Genomic DNA, 14414 nt, shown 5'->3' with positions numbered 1-14414 from the left:
TTGGGCTAGAGTTAAGTTATAAGTATCCCGAAGGTCTAACACCTAGACCAGAAAGAAGATTAGGAACTTTTACAGCAGCTGGAGCAGGGTAGAATGTGATAGTGATGAGCAGAATTGGGAGGAGAGGTGTGTTTGTTTTGGAGACAAGATTCATGCAGGGCAGCCGCCAACTAGTTGATTACATATTCTGTAAGGTCATGCCACATATAACCTATTGGGGAGACCTGCCCCCTACTTTGGAGAGTAGGTGTTCTTAACCTGAAGTGGGTGAGCTTGATTCAATTTTTTTTAGTAAATATATTTCAAGATATTTAGTTTCCTTTGTAATCATATATATATATATATATATATATATATATATATATAATTTTATGTAAAACATGCATAAAACAGTTCGAATGGGCTTCATTAGACCATAAAAATAAATGCAGTTTAAAAAATACAAAGATTAATACCTAGACTAGAGAAAGGAGACCTGAGTTGTAATCTCAGCTATTCCACTAACTAGTTTATGAGATGAGCAGAACCTGAATGAGTATCAACCAGTTGGTTGATGAATAATTTTTTTCTTTTAATATTAAGTTTTATGGGATAAGAGCAAATGAAATGTGATTCATTGGTTTAGGGGAATCTTGATGAGGAAGTGCAAATTGATCATGTTCTGTGATTTATACCCTTAGCTATCTATGTGATTTTCAGTGACTTGCCTGTAGCCAGCATATACTAGAAGCTAGACTTGAACCTAGGTCTTCTTGATTGATGCCAGCTCTCTATTCACTTCATGATATTATTTCTATTTCTTTTTATTAATGTTCATATTTTTGAATCCAGAAAATTCTGCTTTCCATGATATATAAGCATTTACTTTATACCAGTCTATCCATCCATCAATCAAAAAGTATTTTTTATACCCTTAAGACATAAGATCATTATAGCAACAAGGCTAAATTTCTAGTAGATAGTGACACAAAGGAAATGACACAATTTTCAAATGCAGGAAGATGCAATTTCCAAATCTTGCCTAATTGATACAAATGACATGTCCCAGATTCAAACCATTTTGTCTTAGTCTCTTTACTGGTTCAGTATCCGAGGACTAAAGAAGGCAAATTTCCTGATTTTTGAAAAGGGGAAGGGGGAAGGGTTTATTGGACTATGAGGAATATATGACACAATATTAAATTAAACTATACTAAAAGAGGCATTTTATATAGAATGAGAGAAATGAGAAAATGTTTCTCCAGTATTCTTCCCTGGGTAGACAACTGCTAGAGTATTCTGTTCAGTTTTAGACCTCACATTTCAGAAAGGAAAATGACAAGCTGGAAGAGTGAAGACCATGTTATAGGAAGAATTGTTGAAGGAATGGCAAATGTTTATCTTTTGGATATGGAGACATAGAAGGAAGGATGGTTTTCTATCTTCAAGTAAGGGAGGAGTTTGGATGTGCCCATTATGACTATGATCTGAATGTAGCTGTAGGAATGGAGGACAAAAGTCACTTGTTCTGTGTGGCAAAATACCTCTTTGGGGTTAATTGAAGCTACAGGCTATTTTGCAAGGTAATGCTAATAGCTACTGGAAACTCCCTTTGAGTGTTGAAAGGAATTATTTACCCCATTATAAATATCCTTGGCTATTTCCTGTTGAGGAGGATCCCAAAAGGCAGGAATATAAATGCTGAATGGAAGTTACAAAGAAGTAGATTTTGGCTTGATTTAAGAAAACTTTCATAATAATTAGAATCAGAGGTGTCTGGAGCCCATTGAAACTGTCTTCCAATTATTAAAAATTCAGTTTGACCATTTACTACTCAGATGGAAATCAGCAAGTGCTACAAATCGGAATATGAGGGATTGTTTTTGTTGTAAGTAAGAAAGTGATGAATAAAATGTTAATTATGTATATTAAAGCCTATGCATAGTTTTATTTTTTTCTTCAGAAAGCTGGTTGTTGTTATTTGTCCTTTATTTTTAAGAGAATTAATGATAGCACAGGGCAATCTCCTTATTCATTCATGAAATGAATTTAAAATCATTAGCATCATCCTCTCAGAGCACTGAAGTCCAATAGCTAAACAAAGGTCAAGATGGCTGGAGAAGGCACATGGTGACTTGGCCTTTCTAATTTAAGGTCTTTCCTAGGTTTCAGTTTGTCTGAGGCAATTCCCAACAAATGACTAAGGACTAAGTAAGAATTGAGATAAAAGATGGCTCAATTTAACCATCACAAAACCATCATTTTGGGAGGGAGAAGACCCTTAAAACTTTATCAACGTACTGCTGGTTATGACTATCCAAAAGTAACTTGGGTTACATCAGATGATGGACTCCACACAAACTTCAAAGGGGATCATAGAGGAGATTCCTTTTCAAGTGATGATTGATCTTGGACATCCCTTCTACCAATTCTGAGTTTCTTTAATATCCATTCTGCTTACCTGCCAGGAGCATTATAAAGATAAAATGAGATAACAGCTGTGAAAGTGCATTGGAAAAAGTGGAGCATAGTAAAAATATAACCTAATATTATTATCATTATTATCCTACCTGGGCTTGTAGTTCTGGATATGTTTCTTATTCCCTTCTTACTTGCAATTATCCTACTTTGGCTCGCCATATGATAGTTTATTGGGGAGCCTGCTGTCATCTGGTTTTCTTAAGCATCCATCCCAGCATGGGATGTCAGCCTTGTCATACAGACATCAGTGCTGGCAAACTGCTCTCAGAAGTTGTTCCTGACAGGCTTTTCCCTGATGCTTCTGTCAGGTCCAGCCCCTCTGAGCATCTCAGAGCATCATCTTTTCTAAGGTCCTTGAGAGCCTGAGATACAAAGACAGTTTGCTAGGACCCTACTGCAGCCAGTAAGACAAGCAGCAGTGAGGTCTTGTTAGGATCATTTCAGATCTATAGCATCTGTCCAGATATATTATCATTTAGTCTTTGGATATGAAAGGCCATGACCCAAACATTTGTTTTAAGCCTATACATGAAAAATATTAGCTTTAGATAAATTCAAGCTTCATTTCAGAATGTACCTCACTAATCAGGTAATTCATTTTATTTTTCCTTTCATACATGTGATTTTACTGGCCTAGGAAACTCCTCTCCCTGGAAAGAATGATCTCTATTGATGAGCCTTATATACGCTTATACTCTCAAACCATTGCCTGGGTCACTGAGACATTAATATTAAGTGACATGCACAAGGTCTCAGAGCCATATGTGTCAGAAATATAACTAGAATCCAGACTTTTCATATTGGAGTCTTTGATTTAAGTCAATGCAGTAGAGAAGAGACAAATCCAATGCCCTTAGATGTTCCCTAGAATCAACAGTGTGCTGATAAATGTTTAACAACCAGATCTCCAAAGGGGGATTATTGTACACATGACATACTTCTAAATTTATCAACCTGGCTCAGAGAGGGAGGCCAGAACTTTGTGGATTCTTAAAAGATGTGAGAATCATTCAAGTAGCTTTTTACATTTCATTGCCCTAGGGTAAAACTCTAGCTACTTTGTCCAGGATCCAGATAGATGAATTTGGATCTTTACTCATTAGGACAGTTATATGTATATATATACATACATATGTATATATATATACATATGTATGTATATATATATATATATTAACTAATAGTCCAATGCGATTGGGATCATAAAAGTAATGTTAAAAGGGAATTCAGAAGTCACATCATCTACCCCTTTATTTTAAAGATAAGGAAACTGAGCGCCAAGTTAAGTGACTTGCCAAAATCATTGAAGCAACACAACCAGCAAGTAGCAACCAGTATTTGAACTCAAGTCCTTTTATTTCATATTTGGATCTCTTTCCATATAGAAAAAAGGATAATGAGGGGAGAAGAGGAGAGAGGAAAGGGAAGGGGAAGGAAGGAAATGGGAGGTGAATGAAGGGAAATAGAAGAAAGGGGAGGAGAGAGAGAAAGAGAAGAAAAGGAGAAGACTGGAGAGAAGAGAGAGGAGAAAGGAAAGGAGAGGAGAGGAGAGAAGAGGAGCATACAGTTTTAGAAAAGGAACAATGTTGGTAGACCATGTAGGTATGTAAGCCTTAGAATTCTCATAAACAGATCTACAGAAGACTAGTTTGTTTTATATCATTCTACTTTTATGCAATAAACAATTTTGAGCATGTTTTGTTACATTATTTTAGGGATCTAGAGGGGGAGAATATACTTTGACCTCTGAGTTAGATATGAATAATGGATGCACCAGTCTAATGTTTCACCCATTGTCAGACAGAGAGAAACACAACCCCACTGTTTTGGCATAAAACTGTTTACAAAAGACTGTTTTCATCTCTTTTTTTTCCCTCCAGTAGCCCAGGTTTGTATAACCCTTCCAAGCACGTGAATTGAAACAATTGTCTTGTGTTCTGTGCCCCTTAGCAGCAGCAGCAGCCCCTAGGAGGAGCTACAAAGATTGTCTGGGAGGCCACTCTTGTCAGGGGGTGTCCCAGTCTCTCCTCTGTAAAGTCTGAGTGTGTCATCTCCAAAGTGCTCCCAGCCGTTACAGGAGATGAGTCTTGGCACTCCATTCTCCTTAAGGAGTATAACTTGCATATAGGTTCATAAATTCACAAATTCTCATTGGAGCAAACATGACTAAATCAGATCCTGAAACAAGTGCTTCAGTGCCTACAATAATTGTTGAGAATCAGTGTGTTGTAATGGAAATGCCAATAATTTTGGAATCATAAGATATGGAACTGAATCCTATCTCTGCTGCTTACAACCTGTGGGACTTTGGTCAAATCATTTGAGTTCGTTGGGTCTCATATTCTTTATGGACTAATATATCTTCCAGTCGAACAGCTATAGTTCTATTGTCCTACAATATCACTAGGTCTACACTGGTCTGATCTCATGGTCCACTGACTCACATATAAACATGGTTAAATCAATACTTTTCTGCTTTTGAGACTCTAGAAGTCTTGAGTCATATCACAAACTCATGTATGCACAATACCCAGAAAATAATTATTATGTTATTATAGACACATATTTATATGATCATTTCTAGTAATGACTTCAAATTTCATTATAATATGTTTAGCCTACTTGGAATAACACAATAGAAATGTCATTGTCCTTTACCAGTAAGTTGAGTTAAAAAATAGGACATACTTGGAAGGATGTGGTAGGATAATGATGCCATTTACAGGGATCCCCAAATTCAACTACAGAGTCTTATATAAAATCATGGAATCACAAAGTTTGTTTAAGTTTAACCTTAAAAAGGTATCTATGATGGATTTGGTTCTCCTTGAAGAAATTTTTAAAGTTCTGGAGAAATGATTATTAGACTTAGAACAGAGTTATCTAACCTGGATCTGATGAGAAACCACTTTTGATTTCCTCTTATTTGGGATCTACCAATATATGTGTAATAAAGGGTGTATAATCTGTGCCCCATCTCCCTTATACCTGCACACTCAGTAATAAATGATGAAATTTCAATGAGATAATAAGGTATTAAAGTAAGGAATTGTGAAATTTTGTCCAACCTTTATAAGATATGAACAAATTTCTTGAGTAAATCAGAAGGGAAGAACAAAATCGCCTGAACAGACAAATTAGCCATATCCCTGCAGGCTTTTAGAAACTAAATCTTGAGAAATTTGAGGTAATTTGGATTCATAAACATTTTATGGAGGGGATTCTGGGAAAGCGGAGGAGAAGATTTTGTTCTCTTGCCTTACCACATCAGTAAAGAAGTCCAACTACAGAATAGGAGAAAACTCACCTAGAAGGTTTTTGGTTCAAGGAAGACTCTGAGGCATAATTGAGAGTTCTGAGAAACAAACCAGACAGACAAAGATTAAAAAAAAAGCTTAAGAGAGGAATCAGCTCCAATAAACTAGACTCCTGGAAGCATTGAAAACAGCCAACAGGTGCTCTGGTAACTTAGGTAAACAATCCACCAAACTGATTTAACAGAGGAATGTGGAGCCTCTACAAAGAAAGATTTTGAGACCTTATAGACCAGAAGTTGTGAGTTTTCTTTGCCATAAATGTATCCTACATTTATATTTCATAATCATTGGTTAAAGAAAATTAATATTATACTCTAATTTATAGTACAAACTTGTCTCAATGTTTTTTTTAAAATTAATTTTGATTTAAACATTATTCTGCATAGAGGGAAAAATGTCCAAATTGACTAATTCCTCATGCTCTCAGACATTTCTCAAACACAAATAATTTTGAAATCCCAATTTGTGCAATTCTTCATAGTCAAGATTGACTATGAAAGAGTTTAATTAGCAGTTTAGTTAACAGTTTGCTTCAATAATCATTCAACTATCAGCATGCTCTTGGAGAATAATTTTCCCCAAACCATTCAATCCCTCTTTGATTACTCCCTTCAAGGTCACATTCCAGCTGGTCAAAGGTAAACTCAAGAGGCTTCCTAGTCTGATAATTACCATAATCTTTTCAGAACAAAGAGAAAGATGCTACCACTCTTAGGCAGATCAGTCAAGGGCCCTTTGCCCTTGTCAAGTAACTGCCCTAATTATTTCAAGAGAGGAGTCCTTCCTGGGCTAATCAAAGAGAGAGAGAAGAAGGATTTTTTTTCAGAATTGATAATAAAGAAAGATGGATACTTAAGCTATAAGCTTCAGACTACCATCTTTGGTACCTTTTACCTCTTCTTTTGATTCTTGAAACATGGACTCTGTATTAAATAGACATTAGTTGAAATTCCATTTCTACCAGACACTTGCAGTATGACTTTGGTCAAGTCTTTTTTGGGGCCCCAGCTTCCTGATGAGTTGGACTGGATAATCTTTTTTTTAGGTTTTTGCAAGGCAAATGGGGTTAAGTGGCTTGCCCAAGACCACACAGCTAGGTAATTATTAAGTGTCTGAGACCGGATTTGAACCCAGGTACTCCTGACTCCAGGGCCAGTGCTTTATCCACCTAGCCACCCCTCAGAACTCTTTCTTAAGATGAACCAGTGATCCCTAGTATTTTTCGATGGAGAGAAGAAAAAAAGGTATTTTCATTCTTATTTGAGAAAGGTACATATTTCTTTTTTTTTTTTTTTGCAAGGCAAATGAGGTTGAGTGGCTTGCCCAAGGCCAAGCATCTAGGTAATTCTTAAGTGTCTGAGGTTGGATTTGAACTCGGGTACTCCTCACTCCAGGATCGGTGCTCTATCCACTGAGCCACCTAGCTGCCCCGAGAAAGGTACATATTTCCAAGCTGAACTTCAACTCTGAATATCTATGAACTTTGTCTCCTCATCATACCAAATTGAATACAAAATATGGTGACTGAAATTATGAGTGATGACTGGTGTATATGGTAAGCAAATGTGAAGTCAAATTTTACAAAACTAGAGGACAGATAAAAACATTTGAGAGGAAAATGTGGGGTGGGGTGGGGTCATAATGAATTCCTGACTTCTATCTTCGAAAATTTAGGGATAAAATTATCTGAAACAGAGTGAGAGTTTAGCAGTGTAGCTCTAGGCCATTGGTCTCCAAAGTACAGACCCTAAAGTAACTTTCCAGAAATGTGACTAAATAAGCAGAGGGTGGGAAAGTGATTCTTGATCTCCAGTCTTGAGGCTTGCTTCCAACAAAATCACATCTTCCACTGAAGTCCAAACTCTCCCCACTCTACCCCTTTGTGTTTGCTTTGCAGGCTCCCAGCCTCTCTCCCTTTCTGTACCTCAGAGGATTTATGATTCGACTCTGATCTAAGTACTCATAACAATTAAGGTGCTAATTGAAAAATCACACACATACATATACACACTCTTGCAAATCTAGTAGAAAAAAAATTACTGGTGGTGCTCAAGCAAAATGTTTTGACACCACTATAAGTTCTGGTCCTTCGTCTTCTTTTTAAAAAAAATATTAATTCACTTATTTACACCCAATATAGTGCCCAGGGTGCCCAGAGAAGACTCTGACTTCTCTTATGGAATGGGCTTGGATTCCTCCTTGCCCCAGAACCTTGGGAACCTCCTCTTTATCAATTCACTCATTTTTTTTTAACATGTACTCTACCCAGTAGAATGTTAAATTACTTGAGAGTTAAGCTGATTTAATCTTTGTAAGTATATTACCAGTCTATTATATAGCAGGTAATCAATGAAGATTTAATAATCTGAGATGTCTCTTGTACATCTGAATTCTGATTATATGATAAAAACTGAGAAAATAACATCAGAGGAAAATGTCATTCTAATATTGATCACAAATACTGGAAAACCAAGTTGGTGAGAAAAGTTAAAAAAAAAAAACTAAAGGTTCCTTTCAAATTTTGAATGATCCAAAGATCATTCTCCTATGATTCTAAGAATTTATTTTAACTGTAGGAAAAAAGCAACACTATTTATTGTGATTGTCATTCCATTTATGCCTAATTGCCATTCAGTAAAAGAGAGTGTGGTGGGGCAAGCCACTTAACCCCATTTACCTTGCAAAAACCTAAAAAAAAATAAAAGACCTCCTGTCCTTGAAGAAGGGAACTCATTGTCCTGAAAACAAAAAATTACTGGGGTGGCTAGGTGGCTAGGTGGCATAGTGGATAAAGCACCAGCCTTGGAGTCAGAAGTACCTGGGTTCAAATCTGGTCTCAGACACTTAATAATTACCTAGCTGTGTGGTCTTGGGCAAGCCACTTAACCCCATTTGCCTTGCAAAAACCTAAAAAAAAAAAGAGATTGTGGGGGTACAATATAAAGAAAATCAAGTTTTAAATCAAGAGATTGGGTGGGGTTAAAGACCCTTCTCTGCTACTTTGGACCTTGGGCAAGTTATTTCATTTCACTGAAACTCAGTTTCATCTTCTACAAAACTGAGTTTATAATACTTATTCTGTCTTCTTTACAGGGCTATTTTGAGACTCAAATAAGATAATACATGTAAAAGAGTTTGGAAAATGGGAAAGTGAAAGTGCTATGTTCTCATCTAGTCCAATGACTATTTGCATCATTAGATATGTCACATTTACTTTGCTCCAAGTTTTATTTAATTGAAATGATAAACTCTAAACTTAGCCTTTATAGCTTGCTACTGGTACAAAATGATTATCTTTTCACAGCATAAAAGGATTACAGGGAACACTGGTGCCATTTCTTCCTTCTGTGTCTACCCTCCAATCCATTATGACATCTCCATTCAATTCAATTCAAAAACATTTATTAAGAACTTACAATATATTCAGGGGGCACCTAGGTGGAGCAGTGGATAGAGCACCAGCCCTGGAGTTAGGAGGACCTGAGTTCAAATCCAACCTCAGACACTTAATAATTATCTAGCTGTGTGGCCTTGGGCAAATCACTTAACTGCATTTCCTTGCAAAAACCTAAAAAACTTACAATATATGTTACTATACTCAGCATTCAAAAAGAAAATGATGATTTCTGCCCAAAAGAAGCTTAGGTTCTTTTAGGGAATAAATAAATAGTTGTGATCCATACTCTAATGATTCTATGATCTCATCAATAGGAGTACTCTCCTATATGAACTGTGTACCTCAACAGAAGAGAAGTTCTCCACCTAGAGCAAAATGTAGTTCAATCAAACAAAGGAATGGTGCAATTCCATTGTGTAGATTGTTACCCATCTGTACTTCCAGCCCATGTGATTTTCAACCCACAAACTAAAATCACGGTTCTAGCCAATGATTTAGGAGTTTTCCTCAAATTCTCTTGACATTGAATGAATGCCAGTGTAACAAACATGTATGCCAATGGATACATCCTTCAATCAGTCAGTCAATAAACATCTATTAGGGCAGCTAGGTAGTGCAGTGGATAGAGCACTGACCCTGGAGTCAGGAGGATCCAAGTTCAAATCTAACCTCAGACATTATTAATTACCTAGCTGTGTGACCTTGGATAAATCACTTAACCCCACTGTCTTGCAAAAACCAAAAAATAAAATAAAATAAAATAAAATAAGCATCTATTAAGGAAATACTATATACCAGACTTCAAGATACAAAAAGATATGAAAGAAAGTGCCTGCTCTCAAAGACTTTACAATCCCACAGGGAGGCAATAAGCAAACAAATATATAGGAATAAACTGTATATAGGATCAATAGAAAATAATTAAGAGAGGAAAGGTAGTAGAATCAAGTGGAGTTTGGAAATGCAGAATGTGGAATTATGGATGGGATTTATTTTAGGTTGGATCCATCTTTTTCTGTTGTAATATGTGTATTTCTCTTTTATCCTTTTATCTTATTTCTCTTGAGTCATTCTTTGTTTAATAACTTTTCCAGATACTGGTGAGAATTGGAGAATGGAGAAAAGACTACCAGCTTTTTTTCTCTGTAACTGCTGCCTGTTCAAAGAGATAATATATTCAAAGAATTTTAAAACATTAAATATTAGTTTATGAGGATAAGGATAAGGATGAGAATGATGAAGTTATACTTATGACATCTACCATTCCCCTTCCAGCTCTAAATCCAGAATACTATGATATGTTTCATCATTGCCTTGTGAGCTATTCTAAGCTTAAAACCACATAGCATCATCAAAAAAATACTGCTATTAAAAAAAAATAAAGAGGGGCCTTTGAGAGAGAACATTGGGGTTAGAATCGGGCAATTTTCCAAACTCATTGTCCTCCTCCCATTCAATTCTAAGTCAAACTCATTGTTCATTTTTGGTATTTGTCCTTTATATGATGTAATAATAAATAAACTCTGTTGGTTACCCATGCAACAATGTAAGTGAGAAGACAGGAGCACAAACAGTTAGAGTCATCTGAGTTGAGCCTAGAAATCAGAATTCTAAAAGGATGATTAACTTCTACTTAGGAATAAAACTTAGAAATAGCACAAAAGACCTCTCTTCCTTTCTCTTCATCCCTCAACTCCTCATTTACAACCTCCTGCTTCACCCTGACCTGAAAATGTTTCTAAGTTCTGACTGATTGACTCCACAGCTTAGCTGTTGCTATTGCTATTAGTGGGATATATGATGACAGTGAATCTTCCCTTCTGGTTTCTGAGAACTCCTGTCCTTCCTCTGAGTCACCACAGCCAAAGGTTTCCCTACCTCCAGAGGATAAGCCATCCCCATTGGTTGCCACAGATTCTGCTTTCGATGATTCCCATATTTCTTGTTCTGGTGCCTCCTATCTAACATCAGGTTATCAGGAAACTGCTAGAGACCTCAATTCTCCTTTTGTCCAAATCCAACTTCCACTAAATACTTTGGGAGCCTTTATATTTGAGTCATTTCATACTCCATGAGATCAAGTTGATGGTGTGGGGCAAGTTCCTACTCTAAAGATTTCCCCTCCGTGTGTGTGTGTGTGTGTGTGTGTGTGTGCATGTACATGTGCTTGCCTTTGCAGTGCATGTGCACATATAGTTTTGGTATTCCCAGATGATTTTTTAAAAAGAAACAATGGTAGTGATTAGATTTAGATTTAATAATACAAGTCCTATTAGCTATAGGATGGGCCCATCTTTTTCTTCTATATTTACATTTCTCTTTTATTCTTTATATTATAAGTCAATATTTATATTATAGGTCAAAAGGCAGAGGATAGAGAGCTGACCTTTCAGATTGCAAGACCAGAGTTTAAGTCCAGGCTCTGACACATATTAGATGTGACCCTAAGCAAGTGACTTAACTTCTAAATGTTTCCCACCCCAAACAATCCTCTAAAACTCTAAATCAGAGGGACAGGAGGTTCTGATTTGATTTGATGGATGAAATCTGTTCCTCTGAAGTTTTTTATACCAGTGAAATCACAGCTCTGGTAATAGAAAAAACTACAGGCTAAATGGCTGGCCTAAAACCTAGACATATTTTTTCATACTGCTTTTGTGTGGAAATACATTTTGATTTCTAAGCAAAGAATTCATAAGCAGATGCACTGGGCACCAAACCTCTAGAACCTTGGTCAGAAATGATACTGTGATACTGACCTAGAAAGATTCCCTTAGTTCTCAGGGCCTATCCTTGTTTTTTTTAATTTCATTTTGTGTGTGTGTGTGTGTGTGTGTGTGTGTGTGTGTGTCTTTTTTCCCAGTGTCAAAAAATAGACTTTCCAAGAGAAGCTGGCTTTTCCATCTAAAAGGAATTGTGTTTAGTCTTTCAGTTTGGAATAAGTTTGATCATCTCTGTGCCCATATGATTTCCCTAGAGCAGATGGAATCTTGTGAGGTTGTCACCAGAAGCTGCTCCTACACTCTCACCCTCCTGGTGGTGAGGGAGGAAACAGGAAACAACCAACCTAGTTTTGAACTAAAAATAGTACCTTTCCTTTTGGTCACTAACAGCATGGGCTCGTTCCCTCATATGGGCTGTGTAACTCAACAGACGGAAAGTACTCCACCTAGAGCAGAATTTAGCTCAATCAAACAAAAGAATTGGGATGATCTCAGTGCCTTATGGGGCTCCCAGGAGCCAGCCTAACTGACCCAAGAGAGCACTCAGTGCCAGTTTCAAAGGAGAGGGACAGCTTCCAAGGAATATTTATGGTAGCCTTGCCTCTCTAGCAATCTATGACTTGGCCGTATCATTCTCACCAACCATATCCTAAGCTGGTCTTGGTCATATTATTCTCACCTTTTATAAGGATCAGTTTCCTTCACAGTATGATTGTATGTATGTGTGTGATATAATACAATCCTTTATCTACTAAGGATCCTCTACTTCAATTTAAATAAAATTCCAAAGACTGTCATTCAGGGCATTCCACACTCTGACCCTATTCTACTTTAATGTATGATCATTGGATCACAAAAAGAACTGAGGGACCTAGAAACCACCAAATCCAATTCCCTTATTTTACAGATGAAGAAACTGAGAACTAGGGAGGTAAGTGACTTGCCCAGGTTCACACAAGCACAATGAAAACCTTTGTCCTGATTCCAGAGGGTATTATACTACTTAACTCTCTAATCTCATCTCTCTCTGTTCCCTTAAAATGAACACTCTCTTCCTCCTTTCAACTCTAAATTATATTGTCCTATGATCCAAGACACTCCATACTCATCCTCCCTCTATGCTGTTGATAATTTCTGCTCCCCTCCAATAATGGCCTCTCCATTCCCTCTTCACTTATTCCAAAACTGCCTTTCTCAGATATCCCCACATTATTCCTTAAAGTAGGCAATCTTTCCCTCTTCTGAAATCAAAGAGCACTTTTCTCATTTCTACCACTCTTCTTGTGACTAAATCTTCTGCTGTGTGAAATAGCAGGGAGAAAAAAGCTTGGAATCATAGGCTCATAGATTTGGGGGACAAAGGAAGAAAGGGACTTTAGAGGTCATCTAGACTGGATTATTTAGATTAAAAAAAACAACTAAGTCCAATGAAGGATATAAGGCTTACCAAAGATCTCAAGGGTAGTAAATAGCAGAACTGGGATTTGAATTCGCTGCCCATAATTCCAAGTTCAATATTTCAAGTTCCCCTGACATCAAGATGCCTCATCAGGAAGGCCTAGACTTGAATCTTGCCTCAGATTCTTATTAATTAGTGTATTAATTAATTAATTAACTTGGGCAAGTTATTTAACTTTGATAGGTTTTACTCAGTTTTCTCATCTTCGAGTGGGATCGATGTTAACAGTAGTTAACACGGCTGTTATAAGGATCACATGAGAAGATACTTATAAAGTGCTTTGCAAATTTTTGAAAAATCTATCATTATGAAATATTATTAGTAATCTCAAACTAGTTCACTTGCTTATACCTTTTTGTCTCTAACAAAATTATAAGCTACATTTTGTTAGGTGGCCTTGGGAATTTAAATCTCCACACTCCTAAAGAACTGTGGGGCAAATCCGAAGTGGGTTAAATTAGCTTTGTCTTCAGATGGATCCATCTAAGACCCTGCTGTACTTCCTCTGGGAAAAAAGAGTTTAAAAATCATTTTTCAAGCTTTGGTACAGAGCTTTTAGTACAGAACCCCCAAGCCTATGATTTTACTTCATTTTAATCTTTCTTTCCAGGAAGCCGTTCCCAATATCTCTTAATTCTAGTATCTTCCCTCTGTTGGTTTATTCCTATTTTCCTGCATATGGATTGTTTATTTGTTGTATTCCACATTAGTTTGAGTTCCATGGGAAAATTGTCATTTTGATTTTCTTTGGACTCCATTGCTTAGCACAACACTGGCATATAACAGGTGTTTAATGAATGCTTCTTGGCTGTCTGACTCTTAACAGTCCTGGAACTGTTTTACCTGAGAATATCAGAATATGTTTTCAGTAAAAGGATGCTGGTTTGAACCCTTGGACTCTTAAGTGATCCATTGCACTAGATATGTACATTAACTCCCAAGTGGGGTTGATTGGAGTAAATCAATCAAGCCACTTCATCCAGGAACATCGAAAGTTGGCTTGTTGTTGTCTATGAGAAATGATAGTTAAGTTTTCAGAATAGAGGAATAACATTTCA

The 14414-nt window shown here is 36.7% G+C and overlaps 1 long non-coding RNA gene across 4 annotated transcripts in view; it reads right to left on the bottom strand.

Annotated features, from left to right (window-relative positions):
• Window positions 1-14414, bottom strand: part of LOC141521572 (uncharacterized) — a 91599-nt gene that overhangs the window by 24352 nt on the left and 52833 nt on the right. The window contains exon 3 of one of the 4 annotated variants that reach the window (XR_012478006.1): window positions 5768-5815. The exons of the other annotated variants lie outside the window; for them this stretch is intronic. This is a non-coding gene — a long non-coding RNA (uncharacterized LOC141521572). The remainder of the gene's footprint in view (window positions 1-5767; window positions 5816-14414) is intronic. 4 annotated transcript variants of the gene reach the window in all.

This window comes from Macrotis lagotis, chromosome 4, assembly GCF_037893015.1.
Source record: "Macrotis lagotis isolate mMagLag1 chromosome 4, bilby.v1.9.chrom.fasta, whole genome shotgun sequence".
Taxonomy (NCBI): Eukaryota; Metazoa; Chordata; class Mammalia; order Peramelemorphia; family Peramelidae; genus Macrotis; species Macrotis lagotis.
The sequence above is the reverse complement of the archived record's forward strand: the minus strand, read 5'-3'. Positions and strand labels throughout refer to the sequence as shown.